We start from the raw sequence: 27,724 nt of genomic DNA, 5'->3' as shown, positions 1-27,724 counted from the left end.
TGCATTGAGAGACCATACGATTCAAATATGTTGACCAGGGACACTTGGGTAGCACAAGCAGCAGCATAATTAATGTTAAAGTCACCGCATAGAATTCTTCTGCTTTTATGAGGCAGGTCATCTAACAAATTTAGCAGGTGCTGAAAAAATAGTTCCACGGTAGAGTCAGGTGATCTATAAATGCAAATAATGTAAAGATTAAGATTTTTATTATAAACTAAGGAAAACTCAAAGACGGATTCACTTAACAAAAAGTCGTATTTTGTTACCGGAGAAAAATCATTATTTCTAGAGAGAATTAGGGTGCCTCCATGAGCCGAACTTGGACGATCATACCTGGCAATTGTGGTATATTTTTCTACAAAAAAAGGCTCGTTGACTTCATGCCAGTGCTCTGTAACCGCAACTATCGGGGGAAATCCTAATTCCTCCAGAAACAAAAATAATTCATCAGTTTTATTTCTTATAGAACGAATATTAATCAGAACCATGCCAAAGTTGTCATCACTAAAATAAAATAATTATAATAATTTGAGGTTTCTAGTCCCTCAGAACACGTCGTGTTTAAAAATTTCGCTTTGGAGAGCCAGCGGAATAATAACTTCGGTGGCATTCCCTTGACTTTTGTAAGTGTATAATTCTTTCCGAACTTAGGTAGGACCTATAAGCGGCAAGATCAGCTTCCACTTCAGCTGGACCAATTCCGTAGGCATGGTTAAATTCCGAATAAAAATGTTTTAAAAAGCGAACTCTTTTTCTTCGACTGATAGTTACCCGGAGGAACGAAACGCAACAACCTCGTTACATTGGCGCCCGAGCAGATATTTCAAAAGGGTTTAAAACATTTAAACGGATTGTACGAATTTATATTAAAATATGGCGGAATCAGACGGCACGGTGGGTTTAGAAATAGCAGATGAGACGGTAGGCTGGGTATATAAATTAAAGAAAGAGGAATTAATCAACGTTTTGGCAGAATTTAACTTAGATCCGACAGGCAAATTAGACGATCTTCGATCAAGAATGGTCTTACGCTTACGCTCAATAAAGACCGGCACAGTTGCCAATATCGAAACTGAGGATCCTAAAACAGACAATACGCAAACGGAAAACGAACACAGTCAAATAATAGCCACAGTTAGAAAATGGGGCTTACATTTTGACGGATCCAAAGACCCCACAGAATTTTTGGAGAGGCTATACGAACTTAAAAGCTGTTACCGGATTCGAGAAGATGCTTTATTGAAATGAAAGCACTACCAGAAGTATTTAGGGGAAAAGCGATACTATGGTTCCGAAACAACGTCGACTCCTGGGAAAACTGGAACAATTTTACGGAGGACTTTAATCTTGCTTTCAAATCAGAAAACTGGTTAAATGATTTGGAAGACCAAATCAGAACGAGAACGCAGAAAACAAACGAACGGTTTAAAGATTTTCTATTAGACAAACTGGAACATGAAGTAAAAACCACTACAAAAGGTATATTTACTAAAAATTTTTAGAATCCCAATGGATTCAATAAAATGAGTTCATCAGAACGTTTTCAAACCTATCGGTCCATCATCAGTGAATCTAAAATCAAATAAGTAATCCCACTATTAAAATTGAAAAATTGTGGAAGTTAAAAAATGTGGTTATGATTACTTACTTGAATATACCTCGTCCAATCTACTCACCGTTGCACCTCATCCGCGCCACAGCCCGTGACAGGACACCAACACGAAACATCCAGGCGGTAGGTGTGTTCCCATTTAGAATCATTTTGATTCAAAAAAAGAACACACCCACCGCCCAAACATTTCGCGTTGGCACCGTGTCACAGGCCATGGCGCGGACGACGCGCAACGGCAAGCAAATTGAACTAGGTATACTTGCAAAATAGCCCCAGAACCAAACAATGGTTGTGATTATAAATAAATCTACATTATGTTGAAATAAATTTAAAATGGCTAAACGCCGATGTTCAGGGATTAAACCTCTGGGAACATGGTGAAACTCTACCCGAGGACCCAATCAACCATCTTCGGTCAACGATGACTACTAAGTGTCAAAGCTATGTAAGGAAATGCTTGATGTGACATTGACAGTTGAGGAAGAAGGTAGTCGATTTTCAAGGAAATTTAAAACAAAGTCATGATCCAAGACGAAGATATGGTAAAGATTTTAATATCTGAAAATGTCTGTTAATTAAATCTATTGTTTTTTAAAATTAAAAGAAAATGTGTTTTACAAAATAAAAATTATTTTAACTGTAGGTAACTACAAATTGACTGTATCAAATAAAATAAACCTGATCAAAAAATTTCAATATGATAAAGTGAGCTGATTAGTAGTAATGACAGAAATAAAATTAAATAAGTGGTGATATAGAAGAAGTTTTAAATTTTGAAAAGGGATATTATTATATCAAGAAATTTATATGTCCACAGTATGTGTATTGATGGTTGTATAGGTAGAAGGGAAATTATTATTTGGATGTAGGTGGAAATTAAAAACTTAAATAGATTAGAGTTAAGATATAGTCAATCTGATAGTAGAAATTATGATTCAGGAATGCAATTATTATGGAACATTTTTATGAAATTGAGAAAATTCTTGTGACAAACTGATGAATATGTAAAATTGATAATAAATAATTGTAGGATAATAGGTTGCCCAGTTGATACAAACTAAAATTTAATTAGTATAGAAAACAATAGGTGTAATGAATAAAATAGAATTAATAAAACAAAATTAAGAGAATGAATATTGTTATAATTTGATTAAAGAATGACTGAGTTTAACTGTGATAACTGAGATAAAGTGATGAAATGTTAGATGTGGAGATAAAATATGTTTGGAAAAGGTCAAAGGCAAAAAGCAAAGGAGTGTGATGTAGGGTCAAAGCATAGGTGAATTGAGTGAAAGAGAAAGATTGGAGAAGTTGGGTATGAGGGTTGAACTGAATGAAGAAAAGAAATGAAAGAAGTGAGAAAAGGGGTATGGTAAATTAATTAGGTTTTGATTAAGAAGGGTTCATGTGGTTAGTAATGATTAGTATGTGTAAAGGAGTTTGGAGCCAGTAAGGGAACGAAGAAGATAGTTGATAGTGGGTAAATAGGATGAAGAAGATAGCAGATAGGATAGGAAAAGGGAAGGTATAACAAAGTAATAGGATTAATTATTTATATGGGAAATAAGCCACAATTAAAATGAAAAAAATAATTTTATTAACGTTTCGACGCCCAAATCGGGTGCCGTTGTCAAAATACAAAATATTACTATAATAAACAAAAGAGTTGTTGTTAAGCAAAAAAAATTCTTCTAATAATTTATTTATAATATAATTTATTTAAAAGTAATAGGAATTATGAAAATAATTGACGGTGAATGGGGACAAAATTGCGGTTAAGGGATGTTTGTCGGTTAACACAATTGGGACTTTTCTTTAGGTCTTTGACAATTTCCAAATCCTCGTATAAGTCTAAACGGAGTGTATTTTTTTGTTGAATGTTGTGTATCAACTGGACCCCATGAGGAATCTTAAGTTCGTGTTTATTGACTTTTAAATGGTGTGAAAAAGCTGAAGTGGTATCTCTCTTACTGTGTTCTGCCGATCGGGTGGAAAGAGATCTATAAGTTCTACCAATGTAGGTAGCATCACAGTCTGAACAAGAGAGTCTGTATACCCCACTACGGCTCATGTAATGGATAGGGTCTTTGGTGTTAGTTAAGCTTTTATTGAGGGTGTTATTGACTTTAAATGAGATTTTGATGTTGTCACAAGAATTAGAAATGATTTGTTTGACTCTTTCAGATAATTTGGAGTTATTAAACGGTAAGGAGGCATAAATTGGAGTAGTTGTGGGAGATGATGAGAAAGCGGATTGTTGAAGTAACTTAAGTTCTCTTTTCTGTTGAAGTTTATGGATGATGTCTGGGTCATAACCATTGTTAACTGCAATTTGTTTGATGATGTTCAGTTCTTTGTTAAATTCAGTTGTAGATAGAGGAATAGAGTTTAATCTATGTATAAAACTACGAAATGCAGAAAGTTTATGTGAAAGAGGATGGTTAGAAGTGGAATGGATAACGTGATCAGTCTGTGTAGGTTTACGGTAGATACCAAAGTTGAAGTGGTCATATAGTCTGGTAATAGATATGTCCAGGAAGTTAATGGAGTTAGAAGATTCTAGTTCCATGGTAAAAGTGATTTTAGGATGGATTTGATTGATTTTATGAAGTAAGTTGTGAGCTGAGTCGGAGTTACCAGATATGAGGACTAAAATGTCATCTACATAACGAAACCAATGTAATATCTCTGGATTTTTTGTGATATGATTGGATTCTAAATGATCCATAAAGACATCAGCTAAGAAAGGGGATAAGCAACTTCCCATTGCTAAACCATCTGGTTGTTGATAAAAGTTGTTGTTGAAGACAAAGTAATCTTGAGATAGGCAGATTTTGAGAATGTTTATAATAGACGAAGTGGTAATGGAGGTCACCGAATTATTTAAAAGAAGCGAGTTGACCAGACTAATCGATTCATTTTTTGGGACTGAAGTGAATAAATTGCTAACATCAAAAGAAAGCATGACAATATTTGGATTAAGATTGACAAGTTGAAGTTTTTCAACTAATTGGCGAGAATTCAAAACAGTAAACTGTGGGGTGAAGTTAATAAAATTTTTAATAATGTTAAGAATGAATTTAGATAAAATAGAGACTGGAGTATTGATGAAACTGACAACGGGACGAATGGGAATGTCAACCTTGTGTATCTTTGGTAATCCGTATAACCTGGGAGTGAGTGGATTAGACGGAATTTTGGTGTAAGGTGCTTCATATTCAGAGAAGAAATCAGTAAACTGTTTGAGATTGTTTTTCATTTTTGACACAAAAGATTTTGAAGGATCAACAGGGAGAAGAATAAAATTATTGTTATTTAGGAAAGATGTGACTTTGTCGATGTATAGTTGCTGGTCTAAAATAACAAGGCAGTTACCCTTATCTGCTTTACTAAAAATGAGGTGTTGGTTTTTGATCTTATTTTTAATAGATTTGAGTGTGGATAGAAGGGATTTAGACTTGTTAAATGAAAAATTGGGAAAAGATGAAGATGACGTGGAAGTAGAAGAGGAATTGATATTGGAAAGAGAAGAATTGTTATTAGAGAGAAACATTATTAAAAATTTTATTAACTTCACCCCACAGTTTACTGTTTTGAATTCTCGCCAATTAGTTGAAAAACTTCAACTTGTCAATCTTAATCCGAATATTGTCATGCTTTCTTTTGATGTTAGCAATTTATTCACTTCAGTCCCAAAAAATGAATCGATTCGTCTGGTCAACTCGCTTCTTTTAAATAATTCGGTGACCTCCACTACCACTTCGTCTATTATAAACATTCTCAAAATCTGCCTATCTCAAGATTACTTTGTCTTCAACAACAACTTTTATCAACAACCAGATGGTTTAGCAATGGGAAGTTGCTTATCCCCTTTCTTAGCTGATGTCTTTATGGATCATTTAGAATCCAATCATATCACAAAAAATCCAGAGATATTACATTGGTTTCGTTATGTAGATGACATTTTAGTCCTCATATCTGGTAACTCCGACTCAGCTCACAACTTACTTCATAAAATCAATCAAATCCATCCTAAAATCACTTTTACCATGGAACTAGAATCTTCTAACTCCATTAACTTCCTGGACATATCTATTACCAGACTATATGACCACTTCAACTTTGGTATCTACCGTAAACCTACACAGACTGATCACGTTATCCATTCCACTTCTAACCATCCTCTTTCACATAAACTTTCTGCATTTCGTAGTTTTATACATAGATTAAACTCTATTCCTCTATCTACAACTGAATTTAACAAAGAACTGAACATCATCAAACAAATTGCAGTTAACAATGGTTATGACCCAGACATCATCCATAAACTTCAACAGAAAAGAGAACTTAAGTTACTTCAACAATCCGCTTTCTCATCATCTCCCACAACTACTCCAATTTATGCCTCCTTACCGTTTAATAACTCCAAATTATCTGAAAGAGTCAAACAAATCATTTCTAATTCTTGTGACAACATCAAAATCTCATTTAAAGTCAATAACACCCTCAATAAAAGCTTAACTAACACCAAAGACCCTATCCATTACATGAGCCGTAGTGGGGTATACAGACTCTCTTGTTCAGACTGTGATGCTACCTACATTGGTAGAACTTATAGATCTCTTTCCACCCGATCGGCAGAACACAGTAAGAGAGATACCACTTCAGCTTTTTCACACCATTTAAAAGTCAATAAACACGAACTTAAGATTCCTGATGGGGTCCAGTTGATACACAACATTCAACAAAAAAATACACTCCGTTTAGACTTTACGAGGATTTGGAAATTGTCAAAGACCTAAAGAAAAGTCCCAATTGTGTTAACCGACAAACATCCCTTAACCGCAATTTTGTCCCCATTCACCGTCAATTATTTTCATAATTCCTATTACTTTTAAATAAATTATATTATAAATAAATTATTAGAAGAATTTTTTTTGCTTAACAACAACTCTTTTGTTTATTATAGTAATATTTTGTATTTTGACAACGGCACCCGATTTGGGCGTCGAAACGTTAATAAAATTAAAAAAACAATAAATGCTGTATAAAAGGTATATTTAAAAAACCCTCAAAAGGGCCACATCAATTCACATAACTAGTTTTCGACTGGTTTACCAGTCATCATCAGTGCTTACGTGCAATGTACATGTTAGCCACCAAAATGCTATTTTACAAAAATATGTGGGTCAAAGCCCATTTCAAGTAGTCCGTTAAGGAAACATAAGTATAAAAAGCTACCTTAAGCCTTGATGTTTAAAATATAATTTAATTTGCCCTAGGTAACATCTGAAACTTGGGTGTGACTTGTTCACATGTTGGAAGTTGATGTTTAAAATATAATTTAATTTGCCCTAGGTAACATCTGAAACTTGGGTGTGACTTGTTCACATGTTGGAAGTTTGACGGCAAGTGAACTTGCCGTCAAACTTCCAACATGTGAACAAGTCACACCCAAGTTTCAGATGTTACCTAGGGCAAATTAAATTATATTTTAAACATCAAGGCTTAAGGTAGCTTTTTATACTTATGTTTCCTTAACGGACTACTTGAAATGGGCTTTGACCCACATATTTTTGTAAAATAGCATTTTGGTGGCTAACATGTACATTGCACGTAAGCACTGATGATGACTGGTAAACCAGTCGAAAACTAGTTATGTGAATTGATGTGGCCCTTTTGAGGGTTTTTTAAATATACCTTTTATACAGCATTTATTGTTTTTGTATCACATGGTATACAGCCAACTACAGGAAAACTTTTTTCCTTGTGGATGTTAATAAAATTATTTTTTTCATTTTAATTGTGGCTTATTTCCCATATAAATAATTAATCCTATTACTTTGTTATACCTTCCCTTTTCCTATCCTATCTGCTATCTTCTTCATCCTATTTACCCACTATCAACTATCTTCTTCGTTCCCTTACTGGCTCCAAACTCCTTTACACATACTAATCATTACTAACCACATGAACCCTTCTTAATCAAAACCTAATTAATTTACCATACCCCTTTTCTCACTTCTTTCATTTCTTTTCTTCATTCAGTTCAACCCTCATACCCAACTTCTCCAATCTTTCTCTTTCACTCAATTCACCTATGCTTTGACCCTACATCACACTCCTTTGCTTTTTGCCTTTGACCTTTTCCAAACATATTTTATCTCCACATCTAACATTTCATCACTTTATCTCAGTTATCACAGTTAAACTCAGTCATTCTTTAATCAAATTATAACAATATTCATTCTCTTAATTTTGTTTTATTAATTCTATTTTATTCATTACACCTATTGTTTTCTATACTAATTAAATTTTAGTTTGTATCAACTGGGCAACCTATTATCCTACAATTATTTATTATCAATTTTACATATTCATCAGTTTGTCACAAGAATTTTCTCAATTTCATAAAAATGTTCCATAATAATTGCATTCCTGAATCATAATTTCTACTATCAGATTGACTATATCTTAACTCTAATCTATTTAAGTTTTTAATTTCCACCTACATCCAAATAATAATTTCCCTTCTACCTATACAACCATCAATACACATACTGTGGACATATAAATTTCTTGATATAATAATATCCCTTTTCAAAATTTAAAACTTCTTCTATATCACCACTTATTTAATTTTATTTCTGTCATTACTACTAATCAGCTCACTTTATCATATTGAAATTTTTTGATCAGGTTTATTTTATTTGATACAGTCAATTTGTAGTTACCTACAGTTAAAATAATTTTTATTTTGTAAAACACATTTTCTTTTAATTTTAAAAAACAATAGATTTAATTAACAGACATTTTCAGATATTAAAATCTTTACCATATCTTCGTCTTGGATCATGACTTTGTTTTAAATTTCCTTGAAAATCGACTACCTTCTTCCTCAACTGTCAATGTCACATCAAGCATTTCCTTACATAGCTTTGACACTTAGTAGTCATCGTTGACCGAAGATGGTTGATTGGGTCCTCGGGTAGAGTTTCACCATGTTCCCAGAGGTTTAATCCCTGAACATCGGCGTTTAGCCATTTTAAATTTATTTCAACATAATGTAGATTTATAGTATTTTTACTACAAAAACGTTATTACGTAGGTCAAAATTTTTGACGTAAGAGAACTGTCAAAACATTAGAATGTGACTTTTCATTATTGCCATGTTTATAATAAACATGGCAATAATGAAAAGTCACATTCTAATGTTTTGACAGTTCTCTTACGTCAAAAATTTTGACCTACGTAATAACGTTTTTGTAGTAAAAATACTATATTTATAATCACAACCATTGTTTGGTTCTGGGGCTATTTTGCAAGTATACCTAGTCCAATTTGCTTGCCGTTGTGCGTCGTCCGCGCCATGGCCTGTGACACGGTGCCAACGCGAAATGTTTGGGCGGTGGGTGTGTTCTTTTTTAGAATCAAAATGATTCTAAATGGGAACACACCTACCGCCTGGATGTTTCGTGTTGGTGTCCTGTCACGGGCTGTGGCGCGGATGAGGTGCAACGGTGAGTAGATTGGACGAGGTATATTCAAGTAAGTAATCATAACCACATTTTTTAACTTTCACAATTTCAACCATCTTTTCAATTTTAATAGTGGGATTACTTATTTGATTTTAGATTCACTGATGATGGACCGATAGGTTTGAAAACGTTCTGATGAACTCATTTTATTGAATCCATTGGGATTCTAAAAATTTTTAGTAAATATACCTTTTACATAGAAGTGGTTTTTACTTCATGTTCCAGTTTGTTTAACTATAAGGTATACAGCCAATCCAGGGAACTACCCCTTTTTAATTTTCTATTAGAGCTTCAAACGCTAATCAGAAGGTACGGGAAAATGGACAAAACACAGCAATTAAAAAGAATTTACAAGAACATGCACCCAAATTACACATTATACATCAAGGGAAAAGATGTCACGTCCATCAAAGACCTTATACGCCAGACTGAAGAATACGAAACGATTCAAAGCAACATAAGAAAAATAGAGGTAGACAATACTTCACAAAGAAGAAGCTCCCGTTTTAATAGAATGTCCCAGGAAACATCAACAAACAAACTATTCAACTTCGATAGACGAACATGCTGCTGGAATTGTGGAAGAAAGGGCCACAACCGTGATACATCAGAATTCAGAAGACGTCCAAAAACAATCTTCTTGGCGTTGCCGGAATTTACATATTATTATATTCAGATGGATCTTTTGTACTACATTGTCGATACACACGTAAGATGTTAAAGATCTGTGCTTTTATTCAGAATAATATTCTAAGGCTAAGGCCAGACAAGCGATAATTTACGGCGCTGTAAGAGCACTAAAATGAAGCGCGATAATGGGTCCCACGGTGAGTGTAGTGGATGGCCAGACTGAGCTGTAAAAATCGGGCAGCAACATCGAACGAGCCCATTTTTGGAGTTGTGTCGCAAACGAATGGACCTGGGTCGAAATTTGTAGCTCATCTAGCCACCACAACGATCAAAACATTGTATGTACATCTCGTGACACGCCGTAAGTTACATCCCCGTCTGGTCATGCTTTTTATTGCAGCTACTGCCGCTTCATTTTACCTTACTGCTCTTACGGCGCCGTAAATTATCGCCTGTCTGGCCTTAGAACAACTGTAGATCGAATCGTCGGCGTCGCGTAGTATATTCGATCAGGGGCGTAGCAAGGGCTTGCCATAACAGTATTAATTGTCAGATGATTCCTTTTAAAATCATTTTACAAAATGGCACAGATATTTTGAATGATTATGCCACTAGCACGACATAAAAACAACATACATGTTCTTTAATTTATCCCAAAATTATTAATTTAGGTTTTATGGTTCAGGAAACAATGGGAAGCGTATTTTAGAGGCGCACTGTATAATGAAAATATTAAATTATATAAATTAAAAAGGTATCAAAGAACCAAAAACAATATTCGAATTGCTATTAAAAGATGTAAGGAGAAGAGAAAACATTTTCATTAATTCGTCAGATTTTGAAAAAAGTTAATTTTTCCTTAATTATTTAGTTTTTTCCGAGTTTTTTTATCTTATTTATGTTTTTTCATATTTCCATTAGTTGTTGTTTTGGCAGTTGTCCTTCTTGTTCACCTTGTCATTAAAGTCGTTATTGAATACGACGTAAAAGAAAATGGAACTAGGAAAAACATGTGAGTTTCAACGAAACAATTATTTCCATATTCTTAATTGAACTCTAGGAGTATTTACGTCATGATTGATGTATATTTTATACCAAGTAACCATTATTCTATAATATACAATCTGGCTGTTTTCTATAAACGTTAGGTATACAATTCTTCATTAGTATTACAATGAGAGATTAATATACCTGCAATCAATTTCACCGTCTGAAGTTTATACATTTAGACCTAAATTTCGAAGAACAATGATCTAATTGCAAATCATCATTAGGATTATTGACCCAGTTTGAGGCTCTCTAGGAAATTGACATAGACGTTTCCCTGGCATTGCACTAACACTAAACCTTCCTTCGGGGTTCATCCAATAAGAATGCATACGTAACAAATGGGACAAAGATAAGTTCGCCTGTCTGGTTTAATTGTATGCCATCAAATAATTTTGGATTATGTATGTGTTTGTCATTGTTAGTAATGGATCTAGGCAACTAGGTGCTTATAATATTAGCAGATATACGAAATTTGATAACGATTTGTTATCAGTGAATTTAAAATAATGAACGCACAAATATACAAATAGGAGTGATTAGGAACGGATTTTTTTCCATGTGTCATACCTGTTTAGTTTGGAAATACGAGAACATATTATAGGCCTGGCCCCCGCGTATAAAAAAACGTTTATTAATAGCAAGCTGAAAATTTGTTAATAGCTTAACGGTGTCTAGTCGGACACACTTTGATGTACGGGAACATTGGAACAGGGGAAGTTTTAATTGTGGAACAGGTTACAGGTTTCGAACGTCAGACTACGAAACCTCCCATGTATTTTGTCGGACAGAACTTCCAATTGATTTGTTAGTCTTTAATTAAATTCTCATGCACAAACCAGACAGATATTTATCACCAACATAATTCCTGTCATTTGACATTTTCTAATTTCTACGTGTCGGACCTACACTGGCGGGCAAAAAATTTAGGTCACTAGATGAATTATACACGTTTGATGCCTCGAATTTCCTAAATCTGTTGTCCGATTTGAGTGATTTTTTTAGTATGTTATAGCTTTATTATTTAAAAATCTCAATGTGTTAATATTGTTGCTAGACAGGTAAATCTCATTTTATACCGGGTGTAACAATCATACTGTGTTTTTTCCTTAAAGTTTGGAACACTCTGCGGAATAATATAGCATAGATAAAATATTGAAATTAAAACTCAATTTGTAGCCTTAGGTTTTCTTAACATTTTATTTTTTGATTCATTTGCTTGTGTTGGATAAAAAACAAGATGTTAGGTACTTTAACAACTAGCTATGTTCTTCATCAATACAGGGTGTTTCTAAATAAGTGCGACAAACTTTAAGGGGTAATTCTGCATGACAAAATAATGACCGTTTGCTTTATCAACATATGTCCACAAATGCTTAATTTCCGAGATACGGGATGTTGAATTTTTTCTTACAATCCGACGGTTTATTTGTTGCTCTAAAACCGGTTGAGATATGCAACTGAAATTTGGTAGGTTTTAAGAGGTAGTTATTGAGCATTGTTTGACATACAATTAAGAATTTTATATTCACCATTGGCGTGCATACGGGATGCATCTAAAATATTTATACCGGTATGCACGCCAATAGTGATTATAAAATTCTTATTTGTTTGTCAAAAAATGCGCAATAACTACCTCTTAAAAATTTCATTTGCATATATCTCAACCGGTTTTAGAGCAACAAATAAACGTCAGTTTGTAAGAAAAAATTCAACATCCCGTATCTCGGAAACGAAGCATTTGTGGACATATGTTTATAAAGCAAACAGTCATTATCTTTTCATGCAGAATTACCCCTTAAAGTGTGTCGCACTTACTTAGAAACACCATGCATGGATGAAGAACGTGGCTTTTTTTAAATATACCTAACTTTTTTATTATCCAACGTAAGCAAATGAATTAAAAAAGAAAATGTTAAGAAAGCCTAAGGCTACAATTGAGTTTTAATTGCAATATTTTATCTATGCTATAATATTCCACATAGTGTTCCGAACTTTAAGGAAAAAACACAGTATGATTGTTACACTCGGTATAAAATGACATTTACCTGTCTAGCAACATTATTAACACATTGAGGGCCGGTTGTTCGAACACTCTAATCACCAATGATCACTATCAAATATTTAATTACTGTCACCAACTGTCAATGTCAACTTTTATTGGGTTGCTGAAAACATAATTGATTATAATTATGAGATTAGTTAATCAATTAATATAACAATTATTAACATAATTGATTAAATAATTTCATAATTGTAATCAATAATTATGATTTCAGCAACCCAATCAAAGTTGACATTGACAGTTGGTGACAGTAATTAAATATTTGATTATGATCATTGTTGATTAGCGTTCGAACAACCGGCCCTTAGATTTTTAAATAATAAAGCTTTAACATACTAAAAAAATCACTCAAATCGGACAACAGGTTTAGGAAATTCGAGGCATCACACGTGTATAATTCATCTAGTGACCTAAATTTTTTGCATGCCAGTGTATTAAAATGCCCAACATATTTGTCGGACAAACATTTTATCATAACATATTATATAAAGTTGGCTATTAAAAATAAACTTAAAAACAACCTGCTAGTTTTCACAATCATAAACTTGTCAGGATGACACGTTCCACAATTAAAACTTGCCCTGTTCCAGTGTTCCCATACATCAAAGTTTGTCCGACTAGACAACGTTAAGCTGTTAAGAAATTTTCAGCTTACTATTAATCAACTTTTTTTTGGTACGCGGGATCCAGGCCTATTAGAGAACGTCGTAAAACTAAGTTATATAGGCTTATTCAAGCTTCAACAAATAAAATCATGGATTAATAAACGTCCAATCATTTCAATAATATGTAATTAAGTAGAAAATGCCAAATGTACTGTTTATCATATTTTAACACTCGGTTAAGCGCGCCACCTTATGTGACGTCCTTTACGTGACGCATTATTGGAAAATTTACAAAGCAATAAAATCAGCATTTTTGTGGGGCAGATTGCAATTGCGCGCAGCGGTCAGGGTTCTCAACAGGGTGTCTAAGTTTTATTTACTTCTTATTCGTTTTGAACGGAAATTTTGCTAATTTTAAAAAATTAATTAATTAAAAAATTAATATATTATATATTATACAGTACAATTTTCAAAGGAGGAAGACCTAACCCTTCGGTCCCAACCTAACTTTCGGGTATTAGAGTGTAGAGTACCCCAGGAGGTATTTGACCGCTGCGCGCAATCACAATATACCGTTTTTGCTACATGTCCATTTTCAATAAAAAATCTCTGAGAGTTTTTGATATATGAAAAAAAATCGATTTTCATTTTATAACTTCAAAGGGCTGTAACTTTTTTTGTGGGCATTATTGTGTATAGCTAAATGAGGTTCAATCAACCTATTTTTGACCCCAGTATCTGTGGTATAATTTATGACCAATCTTTTCGGGACACCCTGTATAACATATTATGTCGATTGGAACAAAACTTATATTTCGTACTGAGTTCAAAGAATTTTGCAAAAAGTCTGTTTTCATGTTTTTGTTTTTTTTTATGGTTATTTCCTTTAGTTTTTGAGTGACCAGATTTAGGGCGAGAAAAGTTAGACATTGATAATTAGTTCTTTGTTTTTTCATTTATTAATTTGCGTCATTGATTCAATTTTTCTTCCATTATGTCGTGCAGATGACACTTTTTGTTGCCATATCGTTGGTTAAACTCTTTTTATATATAGCTTTTTGCTGTTACAACCGGCCGTACTGCACCCATTGATGTCATTACGTGTCCTAAGAAGTACGGTGGCGGATTGGTTAAATCGGAAATTGAATAATTTCTGGTGCCTCTGCCGGGGGTCGAATCCGGGCGGTCCGATTTACTTAGCCAGTACCCAGTACTAAGTACGTAGTCACTGAGCTCTACGATGGTGCATTGGTATCATTGGTGCTCATGTAATAAACACGCATAATAGTCCAGGAACCGAAGCTTTTCACCTCGCAATTTTTACAGAATGGATCGATTTGCTGGAAAATTTGAGAATAAGTAGTGGAAATTCCAAGGATCAAATTTTATATGATACCGAAAGGCGCTTTTGCCATGGCGGTGGTTGCCACCCCAACTCGGGTGTGGAAATTTTTTATTATATTTTGACCGCAAAAGTTGATAGAAACGTTTATTTTAAGTAAAAAATGTTGTATACATTTTTTTGATAAAATTAATAGTTTCCGATTTATTCGCTATCGAAAGTGTTAGTTTTATATCGAAAAAATCAATGTTTTTCGATATACTCTTTTACGTTTCACTCAATTTTTGCCGTAGAAAAAATTTTTTCAAACTAATTTCTTGGGAATTAAATAACCTACAATTTCATATTTAAACATTTTTTGTATCTCTGCTAATCTTTCTATTATGAAGAAAATGACATTTTTTACCAAACTACAAAAATTTCGCTTAAAACTCCATTTTTTTTAAACTAATCATTCCAAGCCAATCAAACTTCTAGAATCTATTAATAATACATAGATAAAGAAGAACGAATAAGGCCAATGACTAAAGGCACCGCCAACTTACATTATTATGCGTAAATGAGTAAGTAAATGGAGAAAAAATTCCAATATCAAATTATAGCTTATATAATTCCCAAGAACTTGGTTTGCAAAAAATTTTTCTACGGTAAAAATTGAGTGAGCTATTGATAATTGTAACTTGTAATAACATGCAAAAACCACCTTTACCAACCCTTTCAAAGTCACCTCTTTTTGCGACTGAGGATATTAAATGGATTTAATATCAATACCCTTATTTATAGATCTTGTAAAAACCTACAAAATTCTGCTTTACCAAACTTTCTAAGGTAAAAAAGTTATGATTAAAAAATCAATATATTTTTTGAATAAAAAAAAAGGGGAAATCCAATTAAAAGCATAATAATGTAAGTTGGCGGTGCCTTTAGTCATTGGCCTTATTCGTTCTTCTTTATCTATGTATTATTAATAGATTCTAGAAGTTTGATTGGCTTGGAATGATTAGTTTAAAAAAAATGGAGTTTTAAGCGAAATTTTTGTAGTTTGGTAAAAAATGTCATTTTCTTCATAATAGAAAGATTAGCAGAGATACAAAAAATGTTTAAATATGAAATTGTAGGTTATTTAATTCCCAAGAAATTAGTTTGAAAAAAATTTTTCTACGGCAAAAATTGAGTGAAACGTAAAAGAGTATATCGAAAAACATTGATTTTTTCGATATAAAACTAACACTTTCGATAGCGAATAAATCCGAAACTATTAATTTTATCAAAAAAATGTATACAACATTTTTTACTTAAAATAAACGTTTCTATCAACTTTTGCGGTCAAAATATAATAAAAAACTTCCACACCCGAGTTGGGGTGGCAACCACCGCCATGGCAAAAGCGCCTTTCGGTATCATATAAAATTTGATCCTTGGAATTTCCACTACTTATTCTCAAATTTTCCAGCAAATCGATTCATTCTGTAAAAATTGCGAGGTGAAAAGCTTCGGTTCCTGGACTATTATGCGTGTTTATTACATGAGCACCAATGATACCAATGCACCATCGTAGCTCAGTGACTACGTACTTAGTACTGGGTACTGGCTAAGTAAATCGTACCGCCCGGATTCGACCCCCGGCAGAGGCACCAGAAATTATTCAATTTCCGATTTAACCAATCCGCCACCGTACTTCTTGACACGTAATGACATCAATGGGTGCAGTACGGCCGGTTATAACAGCAAAAAGCTATATAAAAAAAGAATTTAACCAACGATATGGCAACAAAAAGTGTCATCTGCACGACATAATGGAAGAAAAATTGAATCAATCACGCAAATTAATAAATGAAAAAACAAAGAACTAATTATCAATGTCTAACTTTTCTCGCCCTCAATCTGGTCACTCAAAAACTAAAGGAATTAGAGTTTACTGATGATTATGGGTTGTCATCTCAAAGAAATAACCATAAAAAAAACAAAAACATGAAAACAGACTTTTTGCAAAATTCTTTGAACTCAGTACGAAATATAAGTTTTGTTCCAATGGACATAATATGTTATACAGGGTGTCCCGAAAAGATTGGTCATAAATTATACCACAGATACTGGGGTCAAAAATAGGTTGATTGAACCTCATTTACCTATACACAATAATGCCCACAAAAAAAGTTACAGCCCTTTGAAGTTATAAAATGAAAATCGATTTTTTTTCATATATCGAAAACTCTCAGAGATTTTTTATTGAAAATGGACATGTAGCATTTTTATGGCAGCAACATCTTAAAATAAAATTAAAGTGACATTTGTGTACCCCATAAAAATTTTATGGTGGTTTTGCTCCCTTAAACCCCCCCAAACTTTTGTGTACGTTCCAATTAAGTTATTATTGTGGCACCATTAGTTAAACATTTTGACACTTTTTTGCCTCCTAGTACTTTTTCGATCAGCCAGTGTTTATCGAGATATTTTGAATATTTGTCGAATCCACCACATATTTGTATATGGTTAAGTACTATTATAGAGACCTGTTAATAATCTGAAAATGTATTTATAATTTACATTTTTAGATATATTTTGAAAAAGAAGCTATATCTCGATAAAAGGTGACTTATGAAAAAAATACCAAGAGGCAAAAGTTTTAAAAACACTGTGTTTAACTAATGGTACCACAATAATAGTTTAATTGGAACGTACACAAAGATTTGGGGGGTTTAAAGGAACAAAATCCCCATAAAAATTTTACGTAAATATATTGAAAAAGAAGCCGAATCTCAATAAAAACTGGCTTATCAAAAAAATAGTAAGAGGCAAAAAAGTTTTAGAAACGTTGTGTTTAACTAATGGTACTGTACAATAAATATATTATACACGGCTCACTAAAATAATTAGTTACGCCCCTGTACTACTGATTACTTAAAATTCAAGTAGTATTTATGTAACCTTTCTGGAAACTCCAGGTTATTGTTGAGACTCGCATTTGAACCCCTCGCCGGGGCAGATCGTCAAAAGCTTCCTAACGAGAATCATCTCTAATCTATCGACGCTCCCGCTATTCGTAAAAAGGCCGCATTTTACCGGCTTTTTTTGCTATCGTTTTATACCGCTCAGATAATTCAATCTGCTCAGTATTATCGACGATGATTTATTTAGCGTATTAGTGAGTGCCTTACAAATGAACCAAATGGATTATGGAATTCAATCAGAGCTCTGATGTGACACGTCATCAAGGAATAAAACTGTAAGTACTCTACATGTATGTGAACATAACTTATTAGTCGTGATACTGTATGCATTTTGAACCATATACCTCTCGTAGCAAATATTCTTTGTGCCATTTATGCAGATAATACTTTAAATTACATATGAAAAATCGTTATCTACTCTTAACCAGCTTACCTATGGGAATATACTCTATAACCGTACAATAAGTATAGGTTACTATTGTTAAGGATACTTTACGTATTGCCTAAACATTTCTGTTCCATCGAGCCGTATCATATTAATTATTTATTAATTAAATCCTCAAGGTCCTTCGTATTTGCATATTTTGATAATCTCTATTCTGAGAATAACGGTTTTTCATTTATAGTGTCTTTCTGTTGCATTTGGAAATTTCCAAGCCACGCCGCCCCGGCACAAAAATAAAATATTCCTCTCTTTCTGCACTCAAATTCTCAGTATTTAACCCAGCACGTCTCTACAATAGCTGGTAGGTTGTTAAGCCCGGTCTACACGTGCAATTTCAGAAACTACTTGCTTTGTTCAAATAAAGGAGTCGTTTTGTTTGTATGAAAAAATATTTGCATATATTACATTATTTTATTTTCGTAAATATATTTTTCTGTTTATAGTATACAAAAAGTGTACTCATTTCTTGGCTGATAGTACGGGTGTTATAATTTTAACATTGTTTGTTCAACCTTTTGATTTAAATTAAATTTATAATTTTGAATCCGATTAAGCCTGGTTCACAGGTTACAAAAATTATTAAAAATAATTTTGTTTTCTTGCATAAATTGTAAGTTTTTGCTACATTTAGCTTCGCTTAAGCTCATTTTACACTTCTAGAAAACTATAGAAAATAAATAATTGTTTTTTCCTTCAATTTAATTAATTTAAATACTTGTTAAGGGTGTCTCACACTTGCTGAAAAATACCCATTTTGGAAAATTGCATATATTTTGAAATTTTATAGTTTTGCATTTCATATACTAATCTGCGCTCATACAGGGTGATACTATTAAGCCAATCTCACACTATTAAACGTGTAATATATAATATGTTGTACATATTCTCTCATTTTCGCATCGATTTATAGGTTTAGACATTTGCAAATAATCTATCTAATCTCACATTCTCGCAACATGGCTGACCGATCAAAATATAACCGACAGAGGCTCACCGCAAAACTTGATATAACCAAGTTGGCTGATTCGGTTCCCACAACTCTTAATTCTCTAAACAAATATAAAATTCGTGAAATAATTTCACAACTCAAACATTCTTACGGACTTTTCCGCGATGCTCAAAATGTGCTGGAGACGATCCCCGAGGAACCTACCCCCTCTACTGATTCCTCTGTGGTTTTTGATAAATATTTGGATACAATTTCTCTATTGGAAGAAAGGTTAGAGGTCATTGAAAGTTCTAATGTGACTGCTACCCCCTCCCTCCAATTTGACCCTAATTCTTCTCTAACCTCACAGTCTATGGCTAGGCAACGAACAGTAAACCTCCCTCGTATTCAGTTAAAACCATTTAGTGGCTTAGTTACTGAATACAATTCATTCATTGAGACCTTTGATACAATAATAGGATCTGATACTACATTAAGTGATCTGGAAAAACTCATTTACCTCAAAAGTTTTCTAACTTCCGAGCCTTTGACGCTTCTCGAGCATATCCCACTCACAGGTGACAATTACAAAATAGCCCGGGATAACCTGACACAAAGGTACGCCAACTCTAAATCGCTTATCAAAACTCTCATCTCTCAAATTCTTGATGCGCCTCCTATTTCTGGAAACGCAAATCACTCACAATTAAGAAATTTTCATACGGTCATGTCAAATAATTTCAAGGCCCTATTGAACTTGAATAGGCCCCCTTCAGATCTCTTGCATTTACTTCTCATACATATCGCTACTCAGAAACTCGACGCACCTACCATTAGGGCTCTTGAGTTCCAATCCGGTGGTAGCCAAGCTACCCCTGATTTTGTCCATTTTCTAGGGGAAATCGAGACACGCGTTGTTCATCTTGAGAATATTCAATCTCAATCAAAACCAAAATCGACTACTACTTCCAGACACTCTTTACACCTAGCCTCAGACACTTCTACCAGTAACCTTTCGCCTCGCTTAGGTCCTAAGAAATGTTCCTATTGCAACGACTCTCACTCGATCTACTCTTGTCCTCAGTTCAAGCAGTTGAATTCTAAAGAACGTTTTAGTTTTGTCAAACAAAATAAATTTTGTATTAATTGTCTTGGGTCTCACATGCTCGATCAGTGTAAATCCAAATTCTCTTGCATAGTTTGTAAATCTCGTCATCACACGTTGCTCCATTTCGACAAAACGGGTCATAGTAACCCTTCCGCGGCTGTTGGCCAACACAACTCAAATAATCATAATAAAACCGCTATCTCAAATAACTCCCATACACAGGGTAATTCACAACAGGGGCCCTCACATGTTAGAGCTCCTGAAACGGAAGTTAATCTTCAAAATTCGACTCCACATTCAATGGCTCTATCTGCAGCCTCGCTTGATAATCATTTGGTGTTATTAAGCACACTCCAGGTCTATCTTGTCGCTCCTAGCGGCAAGAGGGTCTTCGCAAAGGCACTTTTAGACTCGGCCTCACAGGTTTCATTTATTAGTGCTGACCTCGTAAAGGAACTGTCACTCACCACTAGAGATGGAAAATTACGGATCAATGGAATTAACTCCACCTCATCCTCGTCTCAATCTATTGTAGATACAACAATTTTCGCTGTCGCTAACGACGTTCCTTTTGACATCTCGTGCTCTGTACTCCCAAAGATAACAAATCCGCTTCCTCAAATTTCTATTTCGGCGAGCAAACTAAACATACCCTCAGAGATACCATTAGGTGATCCGATGTTCCATGTAACATCCCCAATTGGTATCCTGCTCGGTGCAGACCTGTATAACGATATCATTCAACCTGAAATAATTCGTTTGGGAAAAGGTCTTCCCGTTCTTCAACGCACTCTACTCGGGTACACGATATCAGGGTCAGTTCCAGACTTTGCTCTTAAGTCGAAAAATACTAAAAAGGCTTTGGAATTTTATTCAAACTCTCTCGTTACTTGTTGTTCTCATAACACTCCTTCCGCCGTAAATGAGCCGGTAGTGTCCAACGAGGAACTATCCGATCATTTACAAAAATTCTGGGAGCTGGAAGAAGCCGCTCCTCAGAACACCGATCTCATTAATGATCACCCCGCTGAAATTAATTTTGTAAAACATGTTAATGTTCTCCCCAATGGACGATATGAGTCCACACTCAATCTCAAACTCCCTATCGAAGATATAGACATGGGAAATTCGTTTCTCTCGGCAAAAAGACGTTTTCTCAGTCTCGAGAAACGTTTTCAACTCAACCCTGATTTATTGGAAAAATATCAGGACATTATATCGGAATATCTCAATAACGGACAAATAATTCAAGTGCCGTTAAAAATGCTAAATGACTCAGGTAAACCTAATTACTTTCTCCCTCACTTTCCCGTTTTCAAATCCAACTCTACTACTTCCACTCGTATAGTTTTCGATCCAAACAATAAATCGTCTACGGGAATCTCCCTCAGTGACGTCATAGACAAAGGTTATGTCGTCCAACATGAACTTTTTGACATTCTCGCTAAGTTTCGTCAGTTTAAATTCGCACTAGTAGGCGACATCAAGGCTATGTTCCTACAAATCGCCATTTGTCCCACTGAAACATTTCTGTTAAATTTTCTCTTTAGGGACAATATTCAGCAGCCTTTACGGTGCTATCAATTTCAAAGATTACCCTTCGGGCTCCCAAGTAGCCCATTTATCGCTCAAAGAGTTATCAAGCACATCGCTGACAACAACAAACATACCCACGAACTTGCTACTAGTGTTCTGCAAGAATCTATCTATATGGATGACCTGATCAGCGGTGCTGACAGTCTTCATGAATTAAGTTGTCTTTTCGAACAATTAACTTCTTTGCTAGAAACCCATGGTTTCCTCCTCCACAAGTGGAACTGCAGTTCTTCAGAATTTCTGTCTCAACACAATTTAAATCCCGTCTCTGAAGTCAGTCTTAACTTCACGGGATCTGATAAAGTCTTAGGCATATTCTGGGATTCAGAACGCGACCACTTTTCGTTTAAAACTCCTATCTTCAAATTGGCTAATGTTGTTACTAAACGTACTATTCTCTCCTACATTGCTACTTTGTATGACCCGCTAGGATGGTTATCCCCTGTCCTTGTGAACGCTAAGCTCTTGATACAGGAAATATGGTCCCAGAAATTGGACTGGGATCAACCCATTGACTCACCCATCATTATGAAAAATTGGCAAAACCTCTTATCGACATTCAAAACTATAGAAGAGGTCAAGGTACCTCGATGCTTACTTTTACAAAAGAAAGTTGTTGATGTTCAATTAATTATTTTCACCGACGCATCGGAAAAAATATACAGCACTTGTGTGTATCTCAAAGCGACATACTCAGACTTTTCTGTATCGTCGCGGCTTATCGCTTCTAAAAACAAAATTTCTCCGCTAAAAAATAAACTCACCATCCCCAAATTGGAACTTTGTGGAATAGTGTTGGGAGTCACTCTGGCTCATAGACTTTTTCACATCTTCAAGAAAAATTTGAGTATATCTTCATCTCATCTCTTTGCTGACTCTACAATTGCCTTGTCTTGGATACTTTCTAAAAAACACATTTGGAACATTTTTGTACAAAACAGAATTCAAAAGGTCAATTCCTTGTTGGAAACTTTTCCTTGTGATTTCCATTTCGTCAGAAGTCACGAAAACATCGCTGACCCCGCTTCCAGAGGGATAAATGTCTTTGATAATCCCCAGACCACCGAAGACTGGTTATGCGGACCTAGCTTTATTAGAGACAATCCCATCGATTTTTCTCTTCATCAAATTCCTCATTTTCAGGATGATCTTCCTGAATTAAGGAAGTTAGTTGTCTCAAACATAGCAACAAATCACGAACTCAACGACACCTTTGAAAATCTATTCGCTAAATCTTCTTCTTTTCGTAAAATTCAAAGAATTGTCGCTTATCTTTTTAGATTCATCAGTAATATTAAAAAGAAAATAAATAACTCTCCACGAGATACGGATATATTGACGCCACCCGAAATGGAGATCGCTGATCACGCGATCATCAGGTATATCCAAAGTATCTACTTTAAAAAAGAGATTCTTGAATTGAAAAATGCTAAACTCGTGACCAATAAAGCCATTCGTAAACTCAACCCCTTCCTACAACATAATGATGGGCTGATTCGTGTGGGAGGACGTCTCCGACACGCCCCCATATCGTATAATCAAAAACACCCCATTCTACTTCCTTCTAAATGTCGAGTTGTAGAACTAATCTTGACTCAAGCTCATCATAAGTTATTACATTCAGGCGCGCAAACAGTACTTTCGTATGTCAAAATGAAGTACTGGCCAATTGACGGATTAAGACAGATTAAACGCTTAATTCGTAAGTGTGTAAACTGTTTCCGATTCATGACACCCAATTCTGTTCAACAGATGGCAGATATGCATCCCGATCGTGTACTCCCCACTAGACCCTTCCAAGTCGTCTCAGTGGACTATGGGGGGTTCTTCTTAATTAAGTCCTCACATTTGAGGAAGGCACCGCTTTACAAAGCATACGTAGCCTATTTCATTTGCATGAGCACTAAATGTGTTCATATCGAACTCGTCACAGGATTAAGCGCAGAAGCCTATATTCTTACTCTGAAAAGGTTTATTGCCAGAAGATCCACGCCCAGTATTATTTGGAGCGACAATGCCACAAATTTCCATGGGGCAAAAAATGAAATGCGCGAATTCTATGATTTTTTCTTAAATCAAAATAATTCGGAACAGATTAAGGAATTCTGTACTCAAAACTCCATAACTTTCAAGATGGGTGTTCCCCGCAACCCCCATCAATTCGGCCTCCATGAGGTAGGAATAAAGAGTGTGAAGTATCACCTCTATCGAATTATAGGAAATTCCCACTTCACCTTTGAAGTGTTTAACACAGTATTATGCCAAATCGAGGCTATTCTAAATTCGAGACCCATCACTAGGATGTCGTCTGACGCCAATGACTTCGCTTTCCTATCTCCAGCTCACTTCTTAGTTCAAAGAAGTTTAACCGCGCCCCCTGAACCAAGTGTTTCAGAGATACCTGAAAATAGGTTGAATCTTTTTCAGCGTATTAGTAAAATTCAACAGCAATTTTGGAAATTGTGGAAAAAAGACTATCTTTGCCTCCTGCAGCAAAGAAATAAATGGACCGACCCTACTGACCCTGTCAAGATCGGGGATTTGGTTCTGTTGAAGGAGGATGGTACTCCTCCACTCTTATGGCCAACTGCCAGGGTAATAGATGTATTGCCTGGTAAGGATGGTCTAGTTCGTACTGTCAAGATTCACACTACTCACGGTGATTTTCTTCGTGGTATTACGAAAATCGCTGTGATTCCCCTGGAAGATTAAAATCTATCCCTAGGGGGAAAACTTATCGTTTTCCTCCATTTTATCGTTGTTACCCCTTGTGTATATAAACTCTAATTTCTTCAAACATTTCTTATCGTTGTGCACATCTTTGCCAATCCCCTCTCTTCGAGGTGATATAGGCCATCTCTCTCGCCTGTCGCCCCCGGCAATATGTACAATAAATATATTATACACGGCTCACTAAAATAATTAGTTACGCCCCTGTACTACTGATTACTTAAAATTCAAGTAGTATTTATGTAACCTTTCTGGAAACTCCAGGTTATTGTTGAGACTCGCATTTGAACCCCTCGCCGGGGCAGATCGTCAAAAGCTTCCTAACGAGAATCATCTCTAATCTATCGACGCTCCCGCTATTCGTAAAAAGGCCGCATTTTACCGGCTTTTTTTGCTATCGTTTTATACCGCTCAGATAATTCAATCTGCTCAGTATTATCGACGATGATTTATTTAGCGTATTAGTGAGTGCCTTACAAATGAACCAAATGGATTATGGAATTCAATCAGAGCTCTGATGTGACACGTCATCAAGGAATAAAACTGTAAGTACTCTACATGTATGTGAACATAACTTATTAGTCGTGATACTGTATGCATTTTGAACCATATACCTCTCGTAGCAAATATTCTTTGTGCCATTTATGCAGATAATACTTTAAATTACATATGAAAAATCGTTATCTACTCTTAACCAGCTTACCTATGGGAATATACTCTATAACCGTACAATAAGTATAGGTTACTATTGTTAAGGATACTTTACGTATTGCCTAAACAGGTACCACAATAATGAATTAATTGGAACGTACACAAAAGTTTCGGGGGGGTTTAAGGGAACAAAATCCCCATGAATTTTTATAGTGTGGACAAATTTCACTATAATTTTGTTTTAACATGTTCCTGCCATAAGAATGATACATGTCCATTTTCAATAAAAAATCTCTAATAGTTTTCGATATCTTGAAAAAAATAGATTTTCATTTTGTAACTTCAAAGAGCTGTAACTTTTTTTATGAGCACATTTAGTATGGTATAGTTAGATCCAAACCCAGACATCCAAAGTGAAAGTTATCCTCCAACACCAAATTGTTCTATATGGTCCACATAATGTTCAGAAAAAATTCACACCATTTTGAGCGTCCGGTTTGGGGGGGAGATGGGGGAGAAACCGGTAAATTAGTAGTTTTTTTACGTTTTTCGCCAATATTTCTAAAACTATGCTTTAGCGTAAGGAATGTTCTATAGAAAAATGTTCTACATAAAATTTAAAACAAAAAAGGTTCTATACATAATTGTTATAAAATCAACGGTTCCAGAGTTACGGAGGGTGAAAAGTGGAGGTTTTCGATACTTTTTATATTGACCGATTTCTCCCCCCTCTCCCCCCCAAACCCGACGCTCAAAATGGTGTGACTTTTTTCTGAACATTATGTGGAACATATAGAACAATTTGGTCTTGGAGGATAACTTTCACTTTGGATGTCTGGGTTTTTGGTATAGTTATATCATAAATATTGCCCAAAAAATATAAAAAGTATCGAAAACCTCGACTTTTCACCCTCCGTAACTCTGGAACCGTTGATTTTATAACAATTATGTATACATTTTTTGTTTTAAATTTCATGTAGAATATTTCTGTATATAACATTGTTTACGATAAAGCATAGTTTTAGAAATATTGACGAAAAACTTAAAAAAACTACTAATTTACCGGCTTCTCTCCCATCTCCCTCCAAAACTGGACGCTCAAAATGGTGTAACTTTTTACTGAACAATATGTGAACCATATAGAACATTTTGGTGTTGGAGGAAAACTTTTACTATGGATGTTTGGGTTAGGCCTTTTTTTGGACCAATTATACTATACTACCTCCGTAACTTTGGAACCATTCATTTTAGAAAGATTATGCATAGGGCCTTTTTTATTTTAAATTTATTGTAGAACAATTTTGTATAGAGGGTTGTTCATGCTAAACCGCATAGTTTTAGAAATATTGGCGAAAAACTTAAAAAACTACGATTTTACCGATTTCTCCCCCCTCTCCCCCCCCCAAACCCGACGCTCAAAATGGTGTGACTTTTTTCTGGACATTGTGTGGACCATATAGACCAATTTGGCGTTGAAGGATAACTTTCACTTTGGATGTCTGGGTTATGCCATCTTTTGGATCAACTATACTATACTAATTTGTACTAAGGTAAGTTAGGTTCAATCGAACTATTTTTGACCCCAGAATGTGTGGTATAATTTATGACCAATCTTTTCGGGAATTCGGGTATATTATTATACGGTTATATATTATACAAACGGTTATATATTATATAACCGTTCCTGTAATCGTTCTCGAACCAAGTTTGATACCGTTCTAGCGCAGACGCCGACTTCACCGTTTCGAGAACGGTGCCATAATAATTGAACTAAGTTGGCACACTGGTTGGCACACTTTCAGAACTCTTTATGAGTGATTAAAAACAAGATAAATTAATAAAAATAAATTCACCGGCACAAAATCCCACCACTAAAAATTGCCAATTTATAACTTTCTTATTTGTACCTACTCCGATTTTCAAAATTCTTATCTTGTAATAAAACAAATGTATCGTTTTCAAATGAAGCAACAAAGGCATCTTTTGCTCCATTGGGAGCTATGTATGATATATGATACTGATGAAAAATATTCACTAGCTATACATAAAAATATTCGTACTAGTGTTCAAATAAATCCCTTGAGAAAATTTGCTTGAAACCGAAAAGGTTGTCAGCGTGGTTATTAATCAATATTATTTGTGGTCAAATTTGTAATACGTACCCAATCAAAATTACAGATCCAGATCTTTTTTATACAAAATTCTACACGATTTACTGATGAGTCAAATCCAAACCTGTCCATGATGTTAATTTACTTAAAACATGTGATTCCAATAAAAATACTGACCTTGTTTAAAATTTTGTTTATTTACCTACGTCAATGACTTACTTAATAGCCAAAGGTAGAATTTGATACTACTGGTATTTAAGATTGCTATTATGACTAGAAATGTTTGTATATATGTACCTATTACGAAAAAAATTAAAAATTCTGGTTGTAAGGATTTTTTTCATCGCAATAAAAACCTTGAC

The 27,724-nt window shown here is 34.7% G+C and overlaps 1 protein-coding gene across 2 annotated transcripts in view; it reads right to left on the bottom strand.

The window, feature by feature from the left end:
- The window catches only part of LOC114330073 (G protein-coupled receptor kinase 2), a 778,149-nt gene that overhangs the window by 709,997 nt on the left and 40,428 nt on the right, over window positions 1-27,724 (bottom strand). The window lies entirely within an intron of this gene.

The sequence above is a fragment of the Diabrotica virgifera genome, chromosome 2, assembly GCF_917563875.1.
Source record: "Diabrotica virgifera virgifera chromosome 2, PGI_DIABVI_V3a".
Classification (NCBI taxonomy): domain Eukaryota; kingdom Metazoa; phylum Arthropoda; class Insecta; order Coleoptera; family Chrysomelidae; genus Diabrotica; species Diabrotica virgifera.
The sequence above is the reverse complement of the archived record's forward strand: the minus strand, read 5'-3'. Positions and strand labels throughout refer to the sequence as shown.